Genomic DNA, 13946 nt, shown 5'->3' with positions numbered 1-13946 from the left:
ACAAAACACAGAGACAGCAACAGAAGAATAGGATATGATGGAGAGAGACACCAGACAAGACACAGAGACAGCAACATAAGAATAGGATATGATGGAGAGAGACACACTAGACAAGACGAGGAAGACATATTGATGGGGAGAGAGGAGCTTCTACCCCTGGGGTGAGAGGAGCTGTTACCCCTGGGGAGAGAGGAGCTTCTACCCCTGGGGAGAGAGGAGCTGCTACCCCTGGGGAGAGAGGAGCTGCTAACCCTGGGGAGAGAGGAGTTGCTACCCCTGGGGAGAGAGGAGCTGTTACCCCTGGGGAGAGAGGAGCTGTTACCCCTGGGGAGAGAGGAGCTGCTACCCCTGGGGAGAGAGGAGCTGCTACCCCCTGGGGAGAGAGGAGTTGCTACCCCTGGGGAGAGAGGAGCTGCTACCCCTGGGGAGAGAGGAGCTGTTACCCCTGGGGAGAGAGGAGCTGTTACCCCTGGGGAGAGAGGTGCTGCTACCCCTGGGGAGAGAGGAGCTGTTACCCCTGGGGAGAGAGGAGCTGTTACCCCTGGGGAGAGAGGTGCTGCTACCCCTGGGGAGAGAGGAGTTGCTACCCCTGGGGAGAGAGGAGCTGCTACCCCTGGGGAGAGAGGAGCTGCTACCCCTGGGGAGAGAGGAGTTGCTACCCCTGGGGAGAGAGGAGCTGCTACCAGGAGAGACTGCGACCCTGCTCGGGAAGAGCTTAACGATTGGTGATTGTTGGGGCACGTTTGGCAGGAGCTTCAGTGACAAAAACTGCTCAACTTGCCGATGTTTCACAATGTGCCATGGATGTCTCAGTCACCAGGTCTCAACCCAATTCAACACTTATGGGAGATTCTGGGAGGCGCCTGAAACAACGTTTTCCACCACCATCAACAAAACACAAAATGATGGAATTTCTCATGGAAGAATGATGTCACATCCCTCCAATAGAGTTCCAGACACTTGTAGAATATATGCCAAGACACATTGTAAGAGCTATAAACAGACAGGGAGTGGGAGAGAGAACAGGTAGAACCTGATATGGAAATGAGCAGAACAAACTAAAGGAACTTTCCACCACCGAATGATCATTCCAGACTCTACTTCTATTGAGAGACATATAAAAGGTAAGACGACGATTGTTATGATATTAATATAGTTGATGATATTGTTATGTGTATTAATATAGTTGATGATATTGTTATGTGTATTAATATAGTTGATGATATTGTTATGTGTATTAATATAGTTGATGATATTGTTATGTGTATTCATATAGTTGATTATATTGTTATGTGTATTAATATAGTTGATGATATTGTTATGTGTATTAATATAGTTGATTATATTGTTATGTGTATTCATATAGTTGATGATATTGTTATGATATTAATATAGTTGATGATATTGTTATGTGTATTAATATAGTTGATTATATTGTTATGTGTATTAATATAGTTGATGATATTGTTATGTGTATTCATATAGTTGATGATATTGTTATGATATTAATATAGTTGATGATATTGTTATGTGTATTAATATAGTTGATGATATTGTTATGTGTATTCATATAGTTGATGATATTGTTATGTGTATTAATATAGTTGATGATATTGTTATGTGTATTAATAAAGTTGATGATATTGTTATGTGTATTCATATAGTTGATGATATTGTTATGTGTATTCATATAGTTGATGATATTGTTATGTGTATTAATATAGTTGATGATATTGTTATGTGTATTAATATAGTTGATGATATTGTTATGTGTATTCATATAGTTGATGATATTTTTATGTGTATTAATATAGTTGATGATATGTTTTGTGGACAGTGTTATAATAGGCCTACTCTCCTTAAAATGTTTTGGATATAAATTAGATGCGTGGGGTGAATTCGTTCTGTTTCCATCTGTGTGCCCCAGGGTGATCGCTCCTACACTATCTAGAATCTAAAAGGGTTTTTTGGCTGTCCCCATAGGAGAACCCTTTGTAGAACCCTTTTTGGTAATAGGTAGAACCCTTTTGGGTTCCATGAAGACTCGTTTCCACAGAGGGTTCTACATGGAAGCCAGAAGGGTTTTACCTGGAACCCAAAAGCGTTCTCCTATGGGGACAGCCGGAGGATCCTTTTGGAACAATTTTTTCTAAGAGTGTACTGTATCATAGGTCTATAGACTTGTCTTCTCAAAACAGGCTTAAAACACAACAAGCAACAACATTTACTCTTTCTAATCTACTGTTAACGCTTTTCACTCAGGAAGGTATGTTGTGTGAAAGAGAGACAAATAAATACTGTGGTAAGACTAACAACAACTTACACTTCCTCAAAACAGGTTGTGTGTGTTCATTAGTGCCCACCGTAGCAAAACGTTTGGCAACAGAAACTGTTTAGGTCACGTTGTACAGCGTTTGGAGTAAACTGTTCATGCAACATTTAAAAACTGTTGGCTGCGGAGTAAACTAATGAATACGACCCAGGTAGTAGCCTACAACTCGGCTGTTGATGTCTGCCTGATGCTGTAACCTGAACTTAGCCTGAGGGGTGGACTATGATGCTAGCTAGATATACTGGTTTTCTAAAGATAGCTTCAGTTAGCTTCACATTCCAGCTCAGTCCTCATCCATAGGAATGTACAGAGTGCCAGTCATCAGGAAGGTGCTCTCGGAACGAAAATATATAATGACTTGACAGTTGAATCATACAAAATGGAGCTAACTGAATGTGGGCAAGTCAAATTCAATCAGTGGAGGTTGCTGAGGGGAGGACGGCTCATATTAATGATACCATTCCACCTATTCCGCTCCAGCCATTACCACAAGCCCGTCCTCCCCAATTAAGGTGCCACCAACCTCCTGTGAATTCAATACATCAATATTCATTCGTCATAGTTCTACATTTCCCATTTCGTATGATAAATGTTATTGTATCATAGTTCTACTATAGTGTAGCGATCTGTGCAACTTCCGGCGTAAGTTTACTGTGAACACTGAGGCTGTACCCACTTTAAGTTACAGTTTAGACAGAGACCAAGTAGGCTATTTGATCATAATGTAAAAAGGCCTCCAATAACATTTAACATGGAAATAGCTGTTCTATCATTCAGCCTACAGTAGCAGCCAATGTGTGGTGTTCAATGTAAGCCTACATTCCATGAGACATTCCAAAAAACATGCAGAGCTTGACATTAACCTGTTTATCTACTTGTCCTTCACACAAGGAGGACATGACTGAAAATGTTGTTGTGTTTGATGCAAGAAACCACTTTACTAAATAAAATGCATCATTATTCCCATACCATTATTACAGAGAATCAGACAAATTATGCTACCCTCTGCCTATTGGCTACTTAGTTTATTCAAGCATGTCTCAAAATAAAACACCGACCTTTTAAGACAAAAAAAACTCTTTACCTGACTCGCTTTTCAAAGATGTCTAGAAATGTACATGTTTTGTGCTGTTGTAGGAAGCAATCACTCCCCTATTGCTGACTACAAATGATCTATAACTGGGATAATAACTCACTAACTAGCAAAGGATATGAACAAATGATCTATAACTGGGATAATAACTCACTAACTATCAAAGGATATGAACAAATTATCTATAACTGGGGTATTCAAATCAAATCAAATCAAATTTTATTGGTCACATGCGCCGAATACAACAGGTGCAGACATTACAGTGAAATGCTTACTTACAGCCCTTAACCAACAGTGCATTTATTTTTAACAAAAAATGTAAAAATAAAACAACAACAAAAAAGTGTTGAGAAAAAAAGAGCAGAAGTAAAATAAAGTGACAGTAGGGAGGCTATATATACAGGGGGGGTATCGTTGCAGAGTCAATGTGCGGGGGGCACCGGCTAGTTGAGGTAGTTGAGGTAATGTGTACATGTGGGTAGAGTTAAAGTGACTATGCATAAATAATTAACAGAGTAGCAGCAGCGTAAAAAGGATGGGGTGGGGGGCAGGTGCAAATAGTCCGGGTAGCCATGATTAGCTGTTCAGGAGTCTTATGGCTTGGGGGTAGAAGCTGTTGAGATGTCTTTTGGACCTAGACTTGGCACTCCGGTACCGCTTGCCGTGCGGTAGAAGAGAGAACAGTCTATGACTAGGGTGGCTGGAGTCTTTAACAATTTTGAGGGCCTTCCTCTGACACCGCCTGGTATAGAGGTCCTGGATGGCAGGAAGCTTGGCCCCAGTGATGTACTGGGCCGTACGCACTACCCTCTGTAGTGCCTTGCGGTCGGAGGCCAAGCAGTTGCCATACCAGGCGGTGATGCAACCAGTCAGGATGCTCTCGATGGCGCAGCTGTATAATTTTTTGAGGATCTGAGGACCCATGCCAAATCTTTTCAGTCTCCTGAGGGGGAATAGGCTTTGTCGTGCCCTCTTCAAGACTGTCTTGGTGTGTTTGGACCATGATAGTTCGTTGGTGATGTGGACACCAAGGAACTTGAAGCTCTCAACCTGTTCCACTACAGCCCCGTACGATGAGAATGGGCGTGCTCAGTCCTCTTTTTTTTCCTGTAGTCCACAATCATCTCCTTTGTCTTGGTCACGTTGAGGGAGAGGTTGTTGTCCTGGCACCACACGGCCAGGTCTCTGACCTCCTCCCTATAGGCTGTCTCATCGTTGTCGGTGATCAGGCCTACCACTGTTGTGTCGTCGGCAAACTTAATGATGGTGTTGGAGTCGTGCCTGGCCATGCAGTCATGGGTGAACAGAGAGTACAGGAGGGGACTGAGCACGCACCCCTGAGGGGCCCCCGTGTTGAGGATCAGTGTGGCAGATGTGTTGTTACCTACCCCTTACCACCTGGGGCGGCCCGTCAGGAAGTCCAGGATCCAGTTGCAGAGGGAGGTGTTTAGTCCCAGGATCCTTAGCTTAGTGATGAGCTTAGAGGGCACTATGGTGTTGAATGCTGAGCTGTAGTCAATGCATAGCATTCTCACGTAGGTGTTCCTCTTGTCCAGGTGGGAAAGGGCAGTGTGGAGTGCAATAGAGATTGCATCATCTGTGGATCTGTTGGGGCGGTATGCAAATTGGAGTGGGTCTAGGGTTTCTGGGATAATGCTGTTGATGTGAGCCATGACCAGCCTTTCAAAGCACTTCATGGCTACAGACGTCAGTGCTACGGGTCGGTAGTCATTTAGGCAGGTTATCTTAGAGTCCTTGGGCACGGGGACTCTAACTATCAAAGGATATGAACAAATGATCTATAACTGATCTATAAAAGGGACGTTTCTTTTTTGCTGAGTTTATGTAGGATCTTAATTTGAGCCAGTTTGCTACAGCAGGAAAATATTCCTGAACAAAAATACTTAACTACTGGGTCGCATCCATAGATACATAACAAAATGACTGAACGACTGGGTCGCATCTCTGGCAACCGAACCGATAGAAGGAACGACCAGCCGGCTTGGGTAGCAACCCTAGATTTGTGTCGGGACTATATCTCATGGAAGGATGAAATAGTAAGAAATATATTCATCAAAATAACGTTTTAAATGAAAATACGTTAATCATTATTTGAATATGTTGGTAACCCGTTGAATACAAGTGATAATGCCCTCAAAGCCAGTGTTTGGAGGATATATTGGCACAGTTTGCCTAACAAAACCCGTGCCAATATGTCTTCCAAACACCGGCATCTCAGGCATTATCACTTAAATACAGTACAGTGGGAATACAGGTGATTTACATAAATATATCTAAGAGAGATGAACAGAGTGCTAATGCAGTATAGTTCAGTTATTTAGTGTACAGTTCAGAGATGGCTTGATGTGGTGTGCAGCATAGAGTGCATAGTCCTTTAGTCTCTATGGACCAGATGGTAGTGTATAGTTCAGAGATGGCTTGATGTGGTGAGCAGCATAGAGTGCATAGTCCTTTAGTCTCTATGGACCAGATGGTAGTGTATAGTTCAGAGATGGCTTGATGTGGTGAGCAGCATAGAGTGCATAGTCCTTTAGTCTCTATGGACCAGATGGTAGTGTATAGTTCAGAGATGGCTTGATGTGGTGAGCAGCATAGAGTGTATAGTCCTTTAGTCTCTATGGGCCAGATGGTAGTGTACAGTTCAGAGATGGCTTGATGTGGTGAGCAGCATAGAGTGTATAGTCCTTTATTCTCACTGGGCCAGATGGCCAGTTGGTGAGGGCCACAGCATGGGGAAAGAAACTGTTCAGATGGGGGGTCTATAACATCCAATCACATAGGTTTACAGCAGCTGACAGTTGCAACATCATTGCTAATAATGCAAACTGCCTTGGTTTAGATAAAGACAAGTTCTGTACAGATGAAGGATCTTAATTTAATCAGCCTGTTGCAGGAGAACTAAAACGTGTTGTGTATTTGAGGGTTAAAAAGTATTCTGAAGTTTGTAATTTCCACTTTTCCACCTTTCCCTTTTGAAAAATGTCAATTTATTATAATCCACATAATATTTCAAATGTCGTGTTGCTTCATGATTATTTTCCTGCTGCAGCAAACGGGCTCAAATTAAGATCCTACATCTGTAGCAATATACCTGTCTTTAATGTACATGGCTATATAAGGAGGACAGGATTCTCTTTACACCATTGTTTTTTGACCATTTGACATATTTTATTTACTGTTGTTTAGGCTGGTTGAATGAGTTCCCTATGAGAGGCTACTTCATCTGCAAGAAAACAGGCGGCCGCACCAGTTTCCTCATATGAAATTAAAAGTAAGTGTGTAGCCTACGCACTTACAAAATGGCTGTTGAAACTGTGGGACACATTTCTAGGCAACATTAAAATTAGGATAAATGTGTTGATTTGAAGGACAGACGGGCAGACTCTGGTAAGTCTAGGCTACATAGAACTATTATATTAGAAAGTTAGGTCGTTTACAGACATTCAATAGTCAGAGTAGGTTTGATATATGATAATTTATCATGCTGACCAACCTGATGGTCTCTGTTGGAAATGTGAAACATATCATGCCTAGGCTACAAGCTCTGTCCTGCTACTGGTAGGCCTGTAACGTTATGGGAACTGATCTGAACAGGTTTAGGCTGGTCATCTAGGATATGTAGGCTATAGCTGAGGTATAGACCTCCATCTGCATATCACTAACAAACCGCTATTATATATTATAACCTAGCCTACTTTACATAATATAAATCTCCTACTTGTTGCAAAAATACTTTCTGAATGGATCAATGATTTCCCCTCAGATCAATTATGCCTGTTTTAGCCCTTCTGTCTACATTCTCAGATTGAAAGACAACAAATGGCCTACTTTTAATGAATACAAATAAGTATGAGACATGGCCTTGTGTTGCTGCACTGTCTATAACTACCTTAACAAACAGTGACTTATTATTATTATTGACAGTTAACATGGAGAAGAGATGTCACAACCAGATGTTCATCTGATTGCATTAAATAGCCTGACTGTTTCGATATGTCTGTTAGTAAATGTTTTATTTCTAAGAGATCATGAGTAAAAGAGAACAATTGACATTCTAGAATGAGTTGTCACTGTGTTCACCACAACCAACATGCTGCATCTCTGTTTAGGGGTCAGTGGTCTAAAATGAGTCTCTCTGGAGAGAGAGAGGGGGGGGGGCCCTGCCTCTAAAATGAGTCTCTCTGGGGAGAGAGAGGAGGGGGGTCCTGCCTCTAAAATGAGTCTCTCTGGGGGACATGACACCAAAGCTAAGAGGTGAGATGACAATTTTGTTTAAGAATTCCTATGTTTATTTCCAAAACGCTATATCCACAATTGTTTTTCAGCAGAAATGATTGCCTTGGATACCTTCAATATTACTGTTCTCAGAGTTTTTATTAATGGATTTGAGATGTGTATAAAAATTAATGTTTTTTTGCCTAAATGCTATATATCCATTGTTTAGCTGGAATGGAATGTTCGTATCCTGTATATTTGACTATGATATGTGGTTGTCTCACCTAGATATCTTAAGATGAATGCACTTACACACAGATCTCATATTACTGGATTTCGTTTTTTAAACAATTTTTAATATTGATGTTACAAATGTATCATGTGAACAGTTCTTTATAAAAATGTCGTTATTTGTTACATTTGACTGTGTAAAACCTAGCAGTACTACTTATTTCTCTGAGAGTGAGGCAGATGTACATTCAATAATTAGTTGTCACTGTGTTAACCACAACCAACATGCTGTTTAGGGGTTAGTAGTCTAAAGTTAGTCTGTCTGGGGAGAGAGAGGACCAATTTTCTACTCTGAGACCCTTTGTGGATATGGGCCCAGATCTCAAAATATGGTTATAAAAAACAACGAATTTTTGTTTTACATAATAAAAAAATAGAATATTACTAATGTAAGCCACAGTAAAGACTGGGTTTAGTTTATTGTGTGGCTCTGCTCTTGTCCGCGTTCTGGAACTGTCCGCGTCCCCGTACAGAACTGTCTGCGTCCACGTACGGTTTGGCACCAAGCATATTGTCCAGTTACGCGCAGAGTGGGCTGAGGTGATGTTGGGGAATAACGAGCCGGAGTTTGTTACAGTGTTGAGACACCAAAGTCTATTGTTCAATTTGCTTTTTGCGTAATGGTCAGTGACAGTATGAGTGTAGCCAGATCCTTTTCACTCGCTATTCTTGTTTAATTGTGTGGTTCACCGGATTCGTCATCATCCTCGAGGGACAGACAAACGACCTGCTAGCTAGCCAAGCTAGTCGGTACAGCTAGCTAAGCTAGCTACTCTACCAGCAGCATCCTAATTATCCTAGCTACCACTACATCATCACCGGCTGCCTGCATTTCTTGTGGACCGAAGGAGCTCCCTGGTTGTTTCTTCCACATGTTAAATATCGTGTTGGACTTCTCCCTCTCTCGTTGACGGATGCTGGCCTACACTCCCTCTGTCCGGTTCTCCTCTCTTCACTAGATGGACGGTAACTTTAGTGTTTAACCCCTCTGTGTCAAAGGACTGAACTTTTGAATATTATTTTCGGGGCACCTCAAGTGACATTTTTTACAACGTTGATTTCTGATAAAATTAGTTCATTGCATCCGCCATGGAGCCCAGTTTCATAATATTACCTTCTGTCCCTGGTTATGAAGTAACCGCGAAAAAACAAGCCTCATGTATGGGCATTTTTCACCCTACCAGCTCCTATTAGTTCTATTGAGCTCCGTGACACCAACTCACCTTCAGAACGTTCTATTCCCAGCCCATTGTTCTGCGTCAAAATGCCAGCTTCACTATTGTTATCAATGAGACCTGGCTGAGTTAACCCTGTAGGTTTACCTCAGGTAACTGATTATTAACAAGGTTACAGCTACTTGGTGAGCGCTAACCCTGTAGGTTTACCTCAGGTAACTGATTATTAACAAGGTTACGGCTACTTGGTGAGCGTTAACCCTGTAGGTTTACCTCAGGTAACTGATTATTACCAAGGTTACAGCTACTTGGTGAGCGTTAACCCTGTAGGTTTACCTCAGGTAACTTATTATTACCAAGGTTACGGCTACTTGGTGAGCATTAAACCTGTAGGTTTACCTCAGGTAACTTATTATTAACAAGGTTACTGCTACTTGGTGAGCGTTAACCCTGTAGGTTTACCTCAGGTAACTTATTTTTACCAAGGTTCCGGCTACTTGGTGAGCATTAAACCTGTAGGTTTACCTCAGGTAACTTATTATTAACAAGGTTACGGCTACTTGGTGAGCATTAAACCTGTAGGTTTACCTCAGGTAACTTATTATTAACAAGGTTACTGCTACTTGGTGAGCGTTAACCCTGTAGGTTTACCTCAGGTAACTGATAATTAACAAGGTTACTGCTACTTGGTGAGCATTAAACCTGTATGTTTACCTCAGGTAACTTATTATTAACAAGGTTACGGCTACTTGGTGAGCGCACACACTGTTCACCTGAGTACACATTGTGGTCACCAATAGTGTGGTGAAACACAGTTTAAGAGGCGATGGCTGGCGGATAGCCATCAAACATTAAACATTTTCTGATCATGGTTAACCATATTTGTTTTTTTTTAAAGTGTACAATCTAAACAAAATGCATGTCCCTGTCCTCTTTTTCAAGATGTGGCCGATTTAAACAGCCAGAATACATTTTTTTATTAAGAAATAACATTTTTTTTGACGACTTGTTGTTTCTAAGTGGCTGCTGGGTAATTTGATATGCATCGAACTCTTCCTTCATAGGCATCAAATTGAGCGAATGCTGCGCAGGTTCACTGAGTTTCAAACTAAATGGGTATAATGGGGTGATTGTTGTCTAATTGGGTGGTCTAGCTAATAGATTTGTAGATCTGACGCAGTTGCTACCTCAGATTATGAGCCTTACAAGTGTATTGAATGAGTTATGTAGTACCCACATACGGCCACAAGGAGGAGCAAGAGTGCCATAAACCCCTACAGTTTTTTGCCATATAAACCCTAAACCTAACAATCAATCAAATGTATTTATAAAGCCCTTTTTACACCAGCAGATGTCACAAAGTGCTATACAGAAACTCTTACCCTACTTATTACCTATTTTAGCCGTAACCCTGACCCCTAATTCTACGGTAGGGTAGCCTAGAACACTTTTAGAAACTATTTTAGTAATGATATTATCTTAGTAAATACAATTATAGTATTAAATAGCGTTTTGATTATTTTGTTGTTATTTTATTATATGTATAATTGCAAAACAGAACACTTGATAAATAAGAGACATTTGTTTTATTTTTCAAATGTGGTTTGAATTAGGTGACCTAGTAACCTCTGTGTGAAGATCCAGCAATTGGCGTGGGGCAGGTTTGAGACTGATCTAATACACTTTATTTCTCAGCTGCCTCACCAATGTCTGTACGTGAATTAATAACTTTTAAGTGCTAAATATTTCCAATAGATGGCAGCATAAGACCACGAAGCATCAGTTATAGGCTACAAGCAGCAATATGATTGACATGAAATAGCATGCAACCAAATACTATATGTCCCATGATTTTCTGAAATGGTCACTCATTACTTTAGCTAGCTATATATCTCGTATTAATCCTGTGATACTTTTGGAAGAGCAATTAAATAGTGACTATAGCAGGTGTTGAACCCCTGGTAAATAATCACCAGTCAGATGCTCCAACCTCAACCCTAGTATTAGGAGAGTCATAGTTACTCCCGCCATTTACCCATGGTCCGTCGAATTTCTTCACTATGACATTCAGAGCACTAGGCAGAAATCACATCGCGTCAGCACCCACCTTGGGCCTGAAGAGGTTCTGTCGACCAGGGCTCGTCTCCTTTGGACATCAGCCATTTGACGTCCGGTCGATCCGCTTGGCGGGGGTTGACCCCTTTCCGGCTTACAGACTGGCCGTCAGTACTCGATTCGGGGGTGTCCACCTATGTGCTGCGCACTACTAACCTGGACCGAGTTCGACCAAGGACTACCGTAAACTATATCTGGCGTCCTTCAGCTGGGCTGGGCGTTCGTTTCCAACTGCTTGACTCCGTCTGCCACTGCGAGAAACCTAAGGGAAAAAGACAAAAAGGGTTATTCGACCTGCTATTGGAGGGCACTTTCATTGCCGTGCCCTCCCTTTCTTCGTCCCTTCGGCCAGCTTGTATTTCGGTCGTCGTTAGAGGTATTCCCTTTTTGGCAGTGGCCTTGAGTCGGTCCGTCCGAGAGTCTCGCCCAAGCCGTTTACCCACGCTTGGTTCGTCTGTTCGCCCTCTGATTGCACATGTTAGATCTGGGTCCATTCTCTTGGACGGCATATTTGTTCCCTTTACTGCGTTGGCTCACATTTTCGCTTTCTCTACTAATTTTGGGCTTGCGCGCTTACCCGCGCTTCATTGAATTTCTTCACTTTGACATTCAGAGCACTGGGCAGAAATCACATCGCGTCAACACCCACCTCGGGCCTTCGCGATGCTTTGTTTTAATTAAACAGTTGGATTCCCCTGGTCCGCACCAGTTCTAAGTCAGCTGCTAGGCGCCGGCCGAGGCGACCCGCCGGAGACCCCGTGCGAACGGGGCCGACGAGCGCCGTAGCTGGGGAGATCCGCGAGAAGGGCCCGGCGCGCGTCCAGAGTCGCCGCCGCCAACCGCCGTACCCAACCTCCCACCGGTCCGTCTTAGGAACGCCGAAGGACACCGCCCCAACGAACCCCCGCACGCAGCCCCTTGCGAGACCACGCACGAGAGCCCGCGAGACGAATCACGCGGCGAACTTCCAACGGTGGCGTGAGGAGGGCGGCGGAGCGACTGCTCCCCCAGCCGCGGCTCGAGCCCAGCCCCGCTTCGCACCCCAGCCCGACCGACCCAGCCCTTAGAGCCAATATAATTATTATTTATATTATTATTATTATTATTATTATACATGCATTTTAAAATATCAAATATATCGATTAAAAAACCTCGGAATAGATAAGACAAGAGTGTGTCTTCCAGCCCACCAATGAATAACATCATGCAACCCTCCCGGTTAGCAAATGTACCTCAACATGCCCCTCGCTTGTGCTAGAAGGCAGAGTGCTCGCTGCTGGTTGATGAATCTGACAATGAATGTACCAGGAAAATACATTTTTCTCAACCAGAGGTGACTAAATTAATGTTCAGGCTTATTGATAATCGTTATAGTAATCAAGTATAATTTCAAAACATGAGCATAAAACAGGTAATAATAAACATGAATCATCATTATATTATTTCACAGTAATCTGTTAAATGCTTTTTCAGTCATTCCTCTTGCATTAGCAGTGTGGAAAGGGACAGTAAAAAGCGTGTGCAGGAGTTTTCCTGTGAGGGGGAGTGGTGGTGTATCCAGGGAGAAAACTAAACTAACCTTCTGAAATGTCATTTGTGGTCTTACGCTTCCATCTATTGGAATTATGTAGTAACTGCAGTAGTACTGAATAAAGTATATCCTTACTAAAGTAGTAATTACTCAGAATTTCAAAATATGACATTTTCTAGTTAATTCTACTACTTACAACCATAACATATCCATTTATAGCATAACAAACAATGAAACTGACATAAACCAAAAACACCATACATTTAGTTAACTATATATATTTAAAAAACTATTTATTTAGATGGGTGACATTATCTGCCAAAGTCACACCACTGTAGATAAAGAAGAGCTCTCCAGTAATTGTACCAAAACTTTCAAAGGCCATTTTCTCAAAATTGAGGTCACACGTTTATCATCTTTCAAAGCAGAATTACTTTCCCATTGTTCCACAACTGTAGTGTATTATATACCTTTTTCTAGCTGAGTCTGTACTTTTATCCAATGTAAAAAAAACACAATTTCAAATTTTGCTAAATAAGTTCGAATCGAGCCGGTCGAACACATTTTACTGTGTAAAACCTAGCAGTACTACTTATTTCTCTGAGAGTGAGGCAGATATATATTATGACTGTGTACAACCTAGCAGTACTACTTATTTATCTGAGAGTGAGGCAGATATATTATTACTGTGTAAAACCTAGCAGTACTACTTATTTCTCTGAGAGTGAGGCAGATATATTATTACAGTGTTAAACTTAGTAGTACTACTTATTTCTCTGTGAGTGAGGCAGATAGATATTATTACTGTGTAAAACCTAGCAGTACTACTTATTTCTCTGAGAGTGAGGCAGAATTATATATTATTACAGTGTAAAACCTAGTAGTACTACTTATTTCTCTGTGAGTGAGGCAGATATATATATTATTACTGTGTAAAACCTAGTAGTACTACTTATTTATCTGAGAGTGAGGCAGATATATAGCATTTTGCAAAAAAACATGATTATTTGTCTCTCTGAAATGAAAACATCAAGTGATAGATTTTAAACAAATACATGTCTGTCATTGAACAATCCCATACCATGATTAGCTACTGAAAACACACACCAATCTCTTTCATAATTTCTTCAAACTATAAAAGCTAATTTACGAACATTTCTGAAAATGGATATA

At 41.6% G+C, this 13946-nt stretch overlaps 1 long non-coding RNA gene across 1 annotated transcript; it reads left to right on the top strand.

The window, feature by feature from the left end:
* Nucleotides 1-1090: 1090 nt before the first annotated feature.
* On the top strand, nucleotides 1091-7592 carry LOC123483483. The gene is made up of 3 exons (XR_006658270.1): nucleotides 1091-1124; nucleotides 6633-6717; nucleotides 7556-7592. It is a non-coding gene; the product is annotated as an uncharacterized LOC123483483 (long non-coding RNA).
* Nucleotides 7593-13946: the final 6354 nt, after the last annotated feature.

Source organism: Coregonus clupeaformis, unplaced genomic scaffold, assembly GCF_020615455.1.
Source record: "Coregonus clupeaformis isolate EN_2021a unplaced genomic scaffold, ASM2061545v1 scaf0134, whole genome shotgun sequence".
Taxonomy (NCBI): Eukaryota; Metazoa; Chordata; class Actinopteri; order Salmoniformes; family Salmonidae; genus Coregonus; species Coregonus clupeaformis.
The sequence above is the reverse complement of the archived record's forward strand: the minus strand, read 5'-3'. Positions and strand labels throughout refer to the sequence as shown.